At 39.0% G+C, this 12,665-nt stretch overlaps 1 pseudogene across 1 annotated transcript; it reads right to left on the reverse strand.

Moving 5' to 3' along the window:
• Window positions 1-2,399: 2,399 nt before the first annotated feature.
• On the reverse strand, window positions 2,400-2,979 carry LOC108303682 (annotated as a pseudogene). The gene has a single exon (XR_001824946.2). The product of XR_001824946.2 is annotated as a 60S ribosomal protein L17-like (transcript).
• Window positions 2,980-12,665: the final 9,686 nt, after the last annotated feature.

Genomic DNA, 12,665 nt, shown 5'->3' on the forward strand with positions numbered 1-12,665 from the left:
TTTGACAGGGTTTCACTTAGTTGCCCAGGCTGCAGTATATTGGCGTGATCACAGTTCACTGCAGCATCAACTTCCAGGGCTCAAGCAATCTTCCTACCTCAGCCTTCCAAGTAGCTGGGACCACTGGTGTGCATCACTACACCCAGCTAATTTATTTGTTTTTTGTAGATATAGGGTCTCACTATATTGTCCAGGCTGGTCTCGAACTCCTGGGCTCAAGTGATCCTCCCACCTTGGTCTCCCCAAATGCTGAGATTATAGGTGTGAGCCACTGCACCCTGCTGTACATTTCCATTGGGCTGATTGGGATGCCTCTACAGAGGAGCAGGTCTCTCCATCCCCAGGACATAGGAATCTTAGTGTCACAAACTTTTGTCAGCTATGTCTCCCAAGGGATCTCTTTGATTGTACCCACTAGACTCCAGACAACAGACATGAATTAAGTGATATCCTAGTGATGATAAAAAATAATCACTTCTGATTTCCTACTCACCCCAGCCCTCACTTTATTTTTCTATGATCTTCCCCTAGATAATACTAAATTTGTATTCTGGCCCATAATAACAGCAATGTGAGTCTTTTCTGTAGACAGCAGCATTAAATGGCTGCTGGAAACATCATACTGGAAAATAGGTCTTTAGGTTTTAAGCTCAGTAGTGATTGAGTTGATTCATGAATTACCTTCTTTGACAAATCTTGTAAGTCAGGCTCAATCTGGTCGTTCTTGGAAACTCTGGAAAAATTAGATGTAAGAGAGGCTTAGGTTTGAAGCAACCCAGTTTCGGCAGAGCAAAGTGAGCTACGTTTCGGAAGACATCCCAGGTCGTGTTTGCTACAGAAAGAACCAAGCTCCCGATGGCCATTTGGGCAGTGATTAGGCTGAATTAGAAGAAAGTGGGTGAGGAGAGAGATTTTTCTTAGCAGTTTAATTTGCACCATAGTTCATTTATATTGAGATTGGGTGATTTATAAACATTAGAAATTTATGTCTCACAGTCATGGAAGCTGGGAAGTCCAAGGTCAAGGCACCAGCAAGTTTGGTGTCTGGTGAGAACCTGGTCTCTGCTTCCAAAATGGTGCCTGGTGACTGTGTCTTTTGGAGGAGATGATTTGTGTGTCCTCATGTGGTGGAAGTGTGGAAACAAAAAAGGGCATAGCTAGTGCCCTCCAGCCCTTTTACAAGGCTGCTAATCCCATCATGAGGGCCAAGCTCTTGTGACAATCATCTCCTAAAAGTCCCACCTCAGTACTATCACATTGGTGATTAAGTTTCAGCATATGAATTTTGGGGGACACATTCAGACCATAGTATCATGCAATTCACACATTTAAAGTGAGAAATGGTTCTTAGTATATTCACAGACCTGTGTAACTATCACTATGATCGAATATTGTTACCCCCCAAATAAATATTTTTAAATCCCTAAAAGAAACCAGATATATTACTTAGTATTTATAAGTTCTGGGGATTGGGAAATCATTGTGGGAGGTATTGTTCTAACTACTGTAGTCTATAATATATCTTGAGTTAAATTTTATATAAAGTATGGGGTAGAGGTCCGATTTTCTTCTTTTACAAATGGATATCTAAGTTGCCCCAGCACCATGACTATTGTTTATCCATGGAATTGTCTTGGTACCCTTGTTGAAAATCAATTGACTAGAAATGCAAATCTTTTCTTTCTTTCTCTTTCTTCCTTTCTTTCTCTTTCTTTCTCTCTCTATCTCTCTCTCTCTCTCCTTCCTTCCCTCCTTCCTTCCTTCCTTCCTTTCTCTCTCTCTCTTCCTTCCTTCCTTCCTTCCTTTCTCTTTCTTTCCTTTCTTTCTCTTTCCTTTCTTTCTCTCCTCTTTCTCTCCCTCCCTCCCATCCTCTCTACCTTCCTACCTTCTTTCTTTCCTTCCTTCCTTGCTGTTTAATTTTTTTTTTAAAGACAGCTTCTTCCTCTGCCACCCAGGCTGCAGTACAGTGATATGATCTCGGCTCACTGCAACCTCCATCTCCTGGCCTGAAGTGATCCTCCCACCTCAGCCTCCAGAGTAGCTGGTATGCTGGTACTGCAGGCGCACACCACCATGTCTAGCTAGTTTTTGTGTTTTTTGTAGGAATGAGGTTTTGCCATATTGCCAAGGCTGGTGTCAAGCTCCTGGGCTCAATCAAGCTCGCCTTCTCTTCCCAAAGTGTTGGGATTATAGGCATGAGCCACTGGGTCTGGCCAGTGTATATTTATTTCTAAACTCTCAATTCTATTCAATTGATCTATATGCCAGTGTCACACCGTCTTCATTACTGTAGCTTTGTAGGACATTTTGAAATAAAAAAGTGTGAGACTCCAACTATGTTCTTCTTTTTCAAAAAAAAAATTTTTTTTCCTTTAGTTGCATTTATTTTAAGGCTGAATTTACTCCCATGCCATAAGTTTTTGTTTCTTCAGTTTCTGCTAGGATATCTTCTTCTGGGCAACCTCTTCTTCTGGTTTAGGAACAATCTGTTCCTTTTCAATAAGGATCATCTCAATGTGGCAGGGAGAACTCATGTATGCGTTCATTCAACCATGAGCTCTGTAGGTCCGGCGGCGCATCTTGGGTGCTTTGTTCACTTGGATATGCTCAATGACCAGATAATCTACATCTAAACCCTTAAGTTCAGCATTACTCTCTGCATTTTTAAGCATGTGCAGCAAAAATTCAGCACTCTTTTTGGGCCACCGACCTTGTGTCCAGCCCCACTGCTTGGCCTGGGCACACCTGCCAACTCCACCATTGTAATGTCGGAATGGTACGCACTGTTTCTGTAAAGTGACATCTTTCAGATACTTCGTGGCTTTTCGTATATGCATACCCTTGATGGCCTGGGCAGTTTCACGTGTGTTCTTAAAGTGAACACAAAGATTGGAACCTCTTGATTTGCATGACTTTGTGGGGCTCTCCGGATCAAGTGAATAGTGAACCATTTTCACAGATTACCTCAGGCCACTTAGGGAAAGAGCCAAAATTGTTTTAGCTATTATGAACCCTTTGCATTTCCACATGAATTTTAGATCATCTTGTTAATTTCAGCAAAAAGGGCAGCTAGAATTTTGATAGCAACTGCACTGAATTTGTAGATAAATTTCAGGAGCATTACCATCTTAACAGTGTCTTCTGACTCATGAATGTAGATTGTTTTTCCACTTTTTTAGGGATTCCTTAATTTATTTCAATAATATTGTGTAATTTTTAGAGTACAAGTTTTGCATCCCTTTGAATTTATTTCTAAGTACTTTATTATTTTGGAAATTACTACAAATGACAAATTTTTCTTTTTTTTTTGAGAAGGAGTCTTGCTCTGCCACCCAGGTTGGAGTGCAGTGATGTGATCTTGGCTCACTGCAACTTCTGCCTCCTGGTTCAAGTGATTCTCCCGCCTCAGCCTCCTGAGTAGCTGGGATTACAGGCACGTGCCATCACATCTGGCTAATTTTTGTATTTGTAGTAGAGATGGGGTTTCACCATGTTGGCCAGGCTGGTCTTGAACTCCTGACATCAGATGATCCACCCGGCTCAGCCTCCCAAAGTGCTGAGATTACAGGCATGAGCCACGGCGCCTGGCCAAATGGCACAGTTTTCTTAATTTCATATTTGGATCTTTCATTGGTCTTTGTGGAATTTCTTTGGAAAATTTCAATCTTTCTCAGCTGTGCCATGGAAAAGGAAGAAAAAAAGGCCTTTAATGAGCCAACATTTTAAAGGAAAGTTGGTGGAGAATAGAGTATCTGTGAGGGCTGAGGGTATCAGCAAAAGAATAAGCACTCAGCTTTAGCTGCAGGGTTGCCATATTGCACAACTCCACCGAGTATTGTTCTCATTGAATTCTGTATGAATGGTGCTCTCTAGGGTTGTACAACACAGGAAGTCCTCATTCAGCTGACCCTTGCAGCTACTATTTATAGAATTCTTATCATGAACTAAGCACTTCATATGCATGGTCATATTTAATCCTGCCCTAAATGTATGGCATAGATCATTTTCTTGTATTTACAGATGAAGGAACTGGGACCCAAAGAGTTCAGGGAGTGAACCTAAGGTCTCACACACCTGGTGAGTGGCTGAAAGGGGATTTGAACCAACGTCTGTCCCTATAACTACTGCTCCTTCCACCTGAAGATTTGTTTTTTTCCTTAGTTCCTTTCTATTTAAATCTTGGCAGACTGTAGGCTTTACTTAGAGAGGAAGCTGCTCTCTCAAACCAACTATGAGGGCTGTAGGTGATTGATCATCCTAAGTTCTAGATTTTCTTCTAATGAGAAGGATTATTTGTGTGTTGGTTTCTCTGCCTAGACGAATCCCCTGGCCTTACCTACTGGGCTGGGGTGTGGTCCTGCCCTTCCTGATAGCTGAGTCAAGCCACCAGCTTGGTCTAACACACCTCTCAACCGCCTCCATGGTCACTCTGAATCTGGTCGACCCAAAGCCCACTGCTCAGGCCAGCTTCCACAAATATACCCAAGTTTTCTGTCATAGATTTATAATTTTGGTTTTTCCAGCAAAGTGTTACTTTCTTTTTTTTTTTTTTTTTTTTGAGACGGAGTTTCGCTCTTGTTACCCAGGCTGGAGTGCAATGGCGCGATCTCGGCTCACCGCAACCTCCGCCTCCTGGGTTCAGGCAATTCTCCTGCCTCAGCCTCCTGAGTATCTGGGATTACAGGCATGTGCCACCATGCCCAGCTAATTTTTTGTAGTTTTAGTAGAGACGGGGTTTCACCATGTTGACCAGGATGGTCTCGATCTCTTGACCTCGTGATCCACCTGCCTCGGCCTCCCAAAGTGCTGGGATTACAGGCTTGAACCACCACACGAAATTAAATACGCTTTTTTTTTTTTGAAGGGAGTTGGTACTTCTAAGGACTTGAAATTATCACTGAAGTATAAGAAAGGTGGAAAGAGAGACAAGGAGAAACATGAAGCTCCCTACGGGCCTTGGTGCTGGCTTGGGTAGAGGAGATGATATATTTGAGGATTTTATTAAAATAAAACGAGGTAAATTGCTTGGTGATGACTCAGGCCACTTTTGGTTGAAAAGCAAAACCTGTGGATGGAGGGGGCCTCAGTATCCCCCCATGATGCTGCTTAAAAAAAATCAACCTCTATTTCCCATTGTATTTTGCAACTTTGATGACTGATTATCTTGAATCAAAGATGAAATAGCTACCACACGAAAAATGAGAGAAACAGTCACATAACTTTCTCTAACAGTGAATAACACAGTTAATAGGCTTTGCCCTCTCTTCTTTGAAAGGTGAACCAAATTGCAGCAGTCTCTGGTGCCTGAGGAAGCTGAGGGCTTTTTTGACCCTGACCACTGCTGACATCATTCAGATTTCTGCTTGTTTTGATTATACTGAGAATAGCCAAACACTGCTCATTGAGACAGATATTGATTTTGGTCAGGAAGTTCTGTCATTGGCGGTAATTACAATTGCTTGTTTTAATTTATCAGATCAGGAAATCTAATAAATTTTCCATGAGTCCTTTCCCCACGTTTTGTTGGTATGTAGAAAATATCACCAAGCTATTTCTGAGAAAATGTGCCGCAAAATAGGACTTAGTTATGAAATGCAAACTCTCGCTTTCCTCTTCATTGATACCAATGATGGGAAATCACCTTCTTCGCGGTATGTCCTGGGAGGAGCAACTTAATCAAACTGCTTAAGTAAGCATCACACCTCCTTTTCTACGCTTATAAAATGAGAAGAATAATTGTACCTAGCTTTTTTGGTAAGAATTAACCAAGTTTATTCATTAAAAACTTAGAACACAAGAACACGTAGTAGGCACTCAATGAAAGTCAGCTATCACTGTTACTATTAACGCTAATAAAAACACAAAAAGGCCTCCAAGACATATGTTGTAGATAATAGAAGTAGGTTATTTTTGAGGTTTGTACCGAGGTGGTACCGAAATGAACAGAGGGTTTGGAGAACAACTGAGAATAGCAAGTTGAATTCCGTATGTGGTGAAGATAAAAATAAACAGACTTGTCTGATTAGAAAGCACCGCATGTTTATTGTAGAAAACATATTTTATGGAGAAAGAAAAAACATATCCAAACTCTACAGCCCAGAAATAACCACTGTGAACATTCTTCTATTTTTCTAGAATTTTTCTTTGCATCTATAAATACACGAATTTTTAAAACATATTTGGAATTATGTGATATGTAGCATAATTTAAATTTTTCGATTTTATTTTCTTTACTGTGTCATATGTGATACTTCAAAATAACATGACATGTATGTAAGCTATAAAGCAAAACAATTGAATGAACATTTGTGAATCTAGTCTAACCTTTATGTCTCCCCTCTATCCATTGAGGCAACCACTGTTCCCAAATTTGTGTTTTTTATTCCTTTGTTTTTTAAAATAAAAGAGTTAAAAATTATTTCCACATAATATATAATTTCTTTCTGAGTTTTATGAAAAGAGCAACATACTGTCTGCAGTCTTCTAGAAACTCCTTTATTAAAAATATCAATATTTTACTTCTAAGTTTCATCCCTATTGTTTCATTTGACAACATACCATTTTCAATTGCGTATAGTATTCTATTGTGTGTTTATACCATACTTTACAAAAGTCCATTCTTCTGCTATTAGGGTTGATTCTTTTGCTATCAAAGAGTCTGCAATAGAATTTCTCATACACATCATTTAGGGCAGTTTCAGTATCATTTGGGAAATAGTTAGAAATGCAGATTATCGGACCTTATATCAGACAAATTGAATCAGAAACTCTGAGGTGGGATGCAGAAATCTGTGTCTTAACCAGCCCTCCAGATATTCTGATGCTTGCAGAAAACTACTGACACTGGGAATTTGTTCGGGAGTAGAATTAATGGGTCAAAAGGGTGTCTTAGTTCATTTTACGTTGCTATAACAGAATGCCACTGGCTGGGTAATTTATAAAGAAAAGAAGTTTATTCAGCTCATGATTCTAGAGGCTGGGAAGTCAAAGGGCATGGCACTGGCATTTGGTGAGAATCTTGCTGTGTCATAACATGGCAGAGGGCATCCTGTGGTGAGAGGGCAAGCACATGCATGTTAGCTCAGGTCTCTCCTCTTCCTATAAAGCCGTCAGTCAGTACATCAAGGTGGTCCCACCCTGACGACCTTATCTAATCCTAATTATCTCCCAAAGGCCCCACCTCTAATAAACATATGAATTTGAGGACTACATTCCCCACACATAAAATTTGGGAGACATATTCAAATATAGCAAAGGGTAGGTAAATGTCCAACTTTGAAGACTATGGCTGTTCAATACTGTAGCCACAGGTAGCTACTGAGCACTTGAAATGCAGCTACCATTAATGATGAACTGAATATTTAATTTAATTCTAATGAATTTTAATTTAAATACTGAAATGTAGTTATTTGAAAAATTTTAAGTATGTTTGGAACAATTTTAGTATGTACATGACTTTTTCAACTGTAAATTTTATAAAAGCTAAAGAGAGATCAAAGAGTTCCAGTGATAATTCAGCCTCTGAATATGTAAAATGCATTCTGGATTTTTTTGAAGACATTATGAAAAAAAATCTCATTAATAATTCTTTTAATATTGATTCCATGTTAATATTAATAATATTTTAATATATTGCCAAAATAATATTATTTTAGATATGGTAAAGTGCCATCTATGATTACAATTACTTTCATTTGTTTCTTTTTACTTAATATGGTCACTCTAAAAGTTAAATACTGACTTATAATGCTAACATTTTTTCAAATGGTTGCATCAATTTACACTTTCGCCATCATTGCATGAGAGTTCTTGTACGCTGATAAACTTTATATTTTTCTCTTGACACTGGGAGTTGTCATAATTCCTAAGTTTTGCTAATCCAGTAGGTGTAAATGCTATCTCATTGTGTTTTAATCTGCATTTTACTAGTTTGTAATTATCTTAGGCATTTAAAAATATGTCCAGTTATCACTTGTGTTTTCCCTTTTGTGAAATGGCTATTCATGTGATTTGTCTATTTTTCTATTGGATTTTTTGTCTTTTTTATTGATTTGAAGAAGTACTAAAAATATATTCTGGATACTAGTCACTGGCTAGTAATATGTCTTGAAAATATGTTATTTCAGCTTATGGCCTGTCTTTTCACTTTTTACTTTCTTTACATGGCATTGGAGCTCTCATAAAAAAAAAAATGATGATCCAAAGAAGTGGATAGATCTGAGATCTTATATACCATTTCAACAAAGAAAAAAAAATTGTGGAGTTGTGACAAGACAAAGGAAAGAGGAGTTTGGGCTAGGGATGGTAAATTTGGGAAATTGACTAGGAAATATGTGGGTAAAACTAATGTAAGATAAGAGTTATTTCAGTAGGTTTCTTTATACAGATTAAACTTGGTGTCAGTGCTCCACCTCTGGTGATAAGAAACAACTTCCTGGTATAGGAAGGGTACCTTTCTCATGCAAAAGCTTATGTCCTGCTTTTAGGTAGAAAGGAGGTGGTCTGAGAGTTCTTCTTACCTGCTGTTTCTCAAGTGACTTCAGCTCAAAATACATCAAAGTGGCATATTTTGGAATGGCATATTCTGATCCCTTACAGCATCAAAACTTGTAGAATGGAACAAAATCCCTGAGAAAATCATGGCACACTCTTTTAAGAAATGTTGCATCACTCATTTTCTCAATAGCACAGAAAATAATATGTAAAAAAGTCACAAATACTGACAACTTGAAGTTGAAAAATAATTGAATGATACTATGCTGATAAAACTGTACCTAAACAAGCCTAAAAATAAGTTTTTAAAATTTCTAAAATTTCCCTCTTCTGCTCTTGATATATAAAAAACAATGCATAAAACCAATAGTGTCTTAAATTAAATGAAATATGTCTCCTCCTTTTGTTCTACTTGCTTTCATTTTGCTGTTCTTTTCTAATATCTTATGTTGAATACTTACCAGCTAGAGTAACTTCATAGTGTTGTTTTCCTAAGCCCTAATCCTACGGAGTGAAACAGTGAGGGTATCATGGTACCTGTAATGCAATGAGGAGCTTTCCAAAGAAGAACTTTGAAATTAAAAGACTCTAAACTTGTATAAAACTTCTGGGATCTGTCTATCCTCCCCTTCAGAGAGAGAGAGAGATTACTCATTCTGGAATGTAAGTAAATCTCCTCCAGGAAAGTAGAAAGAGGTCTTTATTTTTTTTTTTTTTATTACTAGAGCATAATGTTTTATATAGAGAATTATTATTTTTTATTGTACTTTAAGTTCTAGGGTACATGTGCAGAACATGCAGGTTTGTTACATAGGTATACACGTGCCATGGTGATTTGTTGCATCCATCACCCAAGATGTCTTTATCTTTGTTAACTTGGATTATTTCTAGGAAGTGAGATGTCTCGAAGCTTTACTACCCTGAAATGTCTCCGTATGCAAGCATTGGCTGTAGATGCCTTCAATCCGAGAACTCAGGCTGTGCAGAAACATGAGCTATTCATGGATAATTCACAGCTATACGTTTCCATGTAAATACCGCTTTTGCTACATGACACAATTTTATTTTGTTTTAAATATAGATTATAAATATATTTATGTATTTGTAACACAATGGGAGAATATATTTATAATTTTATTTACTTATCTTTTCTTTTTGCATCTTAGTTTGTCTTCACGGAAAAATGTCATTCTTTCCCAGGTTTGCTCTTTATATTTTTTTTATTTTTTATTTTATTTTATTGATTATACTTTAAGTCCTGGGGTACATATACAGAACATGCAGGTTCGTTTCATAGGTATACATGTGCCACGGTGGTTTGCTGCATCCATCACCCCAACTTCTACATTAGGTATTTCTTCTAATGCTATTCCTCCCCAATCCCCCGATCCTCTGCTATCCCTTCCCTAGCCCCCCACTCCTCAACAGTCCCCAGTGTGTGATGTTCCCCTCCCTGTGTCCATGTGTTCTCATTGTTCAACTCCCACTTATAAGTGAGAACATGTGGTGTTTGGTTTTCTGTTCTTGTGTCAGTTTGCTGAGAATGATGGTTTCCAGTTTCATCCATGTCCCTGCAAAGGACATAAACTCATCCTTGTTTATGGCTGCATAGTATTCCATGGTGTATATGTGCCACATTTTCTTTATCCAGTCTATCATTGATAGGCATTTGGATTGGTTATAGATATAGACCAATGGAACAGAACAGAGGCCTCAGAAACAACACCATACATCTACAACCATCGGATCGTTGACAAATCTGACAAAAACAAGCAATAGGGAAGGGATTTCCTGTTTAACCAATGGTGTTGGGAAAACTGGCTAGCCATATGCAGAAAGCTGAAACTGGACCCCTTCCTTATACCTTATACAAAAATTAACTCCAGGTGGATTAAAGATTTAAACATAAGACATAACACCATAAAAAGCCTAGAAGAAAACCTAGGCAATACTATTTAGGACACATAGGCATGGGCGAGGACTTCATGACTAAAACACCAAAAGCAATGGCGACAAAAGCCAAAATAGACAAATGGGATCTAATTAAGAGCTTCTGCACAGCAAAAGAAACTATCATTAGAGTGAACTGGCAAACAACAGAATGGGGAAAAAAAATTTGCAATCTACCCATCTGACAAAGAGCTAATACCCAGAATCTACAAAGAACGTAAACAAATTTACAAAGAAACCCACAAATGACCCCATCAAAAAGTGGGTGAAGGATATGAACAGACACTCTTAGAATTTTTAAAAAGTGAATATTTTTTTGTGTGGTAAACTTCCTCCATCATTAAACTTTAGGTCTGATTTAGATTTTAAGGAGAATGTTGATTTATTTTAAAAGAGCTGACCTTGTTAGGTTCAGATCTCAAGTTTTGGCCTACTTTCTGTGCACTGTGGTTCCTGTGTCCCTTCTGTTTTCAAAGCCTGTGTAGTACTATCTGGATCTGTCCAGCAGATACTTTAGCCTGCCTGGGACCTAGGAAGTGGTCTGCCTTACACTGGAGATCTCAAAGCTTCTAATATACTGCTTAAGGTCAGATCCATGCATACACAGCCTGGAATTTACACACACTTTCTGTTTACTCTCTTGAGTTCTTTCTTCTCCTTAATTTCTGCAACATTTTCTAGCTGACTGGGGGCTCCATTCTTTGTCTTCTGGCTAGAAATCTGGGGTCTTCGTTTCCCTGTTCTGCTTTATACTTCTTTTACTGCATCTCTGTCCAAGGATCCAAGGACAAGCAATGGGAGGAAGGGGTGCGTGGGTGGGTGGGTGGGGGGAGGGAGGGAGGGAGAGAGAGAGAGAGAAACAGGAATTCATCCCATGCTCTTGAAATCACAATTACTCTGGTCAGAGAGAAGTATTCCTCTCTTTCTGTTGCTATGGGTAAGAGAAAATGGAAGAAAGCGAAAAAGGAAATGGGTTTCTCTCCTATTTTGTCCGACTTTTAGGAATCTCCTTTCCCACTCCTTGGACCAGCAGAAGAGGGCTTCTCTTGGAGCTCTTTCTTTCCTCACCCAGCTTTGTGCTGCTTTTGAATCTAGGCCAGGAGATATTAGAAAGGAAGAAAAAATGGGAAACTCACTGCCAGATCAAATCTTAAAATTTTGGCACCCTTCCTTAATCTTTCAGTTATCTATTATTTACTTTTCATATTCCTGAGATAGCTGCTCATGAATTCTGCCAACTGTTTTAGTTGTGTTCAATGAGAGCGACGGAGTCAAAATGTTACAGTAGGTAGCTAGTCAGACATGAGCAGGGCAGGGCAGGGCTCACACAACCCCAACCAGGAATGTCAGGTGACCATCATGTAATGGTCAGGCAGTTGTTACAGTGTTTTTCTAAAATAATAATTGGTTGCAGCCTGTGCTAGGGAAAGGCAGCCTCCTAACAGATAGAAACGCCTGAAACTAGTGATCAGCAGCTTCCCGATAAGCTCTCAGGAATTAGGCGAGCAGGCTCAAGTATGTGCACTAAGAGGCAAAATAAGTGAAGTTTAACTGGGAAGAATGCCTCAAGTGAGCATGCGTGCCTCAGTAACCGCACGGTGCATGTGGCCCCTCCCAGGTGCTGGAAGGCCACTGCGCATGCCTGCAGCCCACCCCAGGGAAGAATAGCAGTGGAGAAGAGATGCAGAAAGAGTGCTAACATATGACACCCCAAATCAAAGGCCGAATCGTGCTCTGCTCTCTCAAGTAGCCTGCTTGGCCCTCCTCCAAGTGTACTTCCTTTTGTTCGTGCTCCAAACTTTTAAATAATCTTTCACTCCTGCTCTAAAACTTGCCTTGGTCTCTCACTCTGCCTTCTGTCCTTCTGTTGAATTCTTTCTTCTGAGGAATCAAGAATTGAGGTTGCGACAGGCACCTATGGATTTGCCGCCAGTAACAGAATGTACACGCTCTAAATTGTCTGGAATCAGGACGAATGGTATTCTTGAATGATAGTTTTTTGAGCACACAGCTCTAAGTTGATAGTATTTCTCTTTATTTCTAAATGCCCATTGTTGTTTTTGAGAAATTTGCGTTCAAACTGTCATTGCTTTGAAAGTAATCTATCAGATTTCTCTGGCTACTTTTCAAAATCCTGTGTTGTCCTTCTTGTTTTGTTTACCACGATATCTCTAAGTGCGGATTTCTTTCTTCTTTTTGGGATATGTTGTGCTTCCTGAATT

This window comes from Cebus imitator, unplaced genomic scaffold (genome assembly GCF_001604975.1).
Source record: "Cebus imitator isolate Cc_AM_T3 unplaced genomic scaffold, Cebus_imitator-1.0 Scaffold50, whole genome shotgun sequence".
NCBI lineage: Eukaryota > Metazoa > Chordata > Mammalia > Primates > Cebidae > Cebus > Cebus imitator.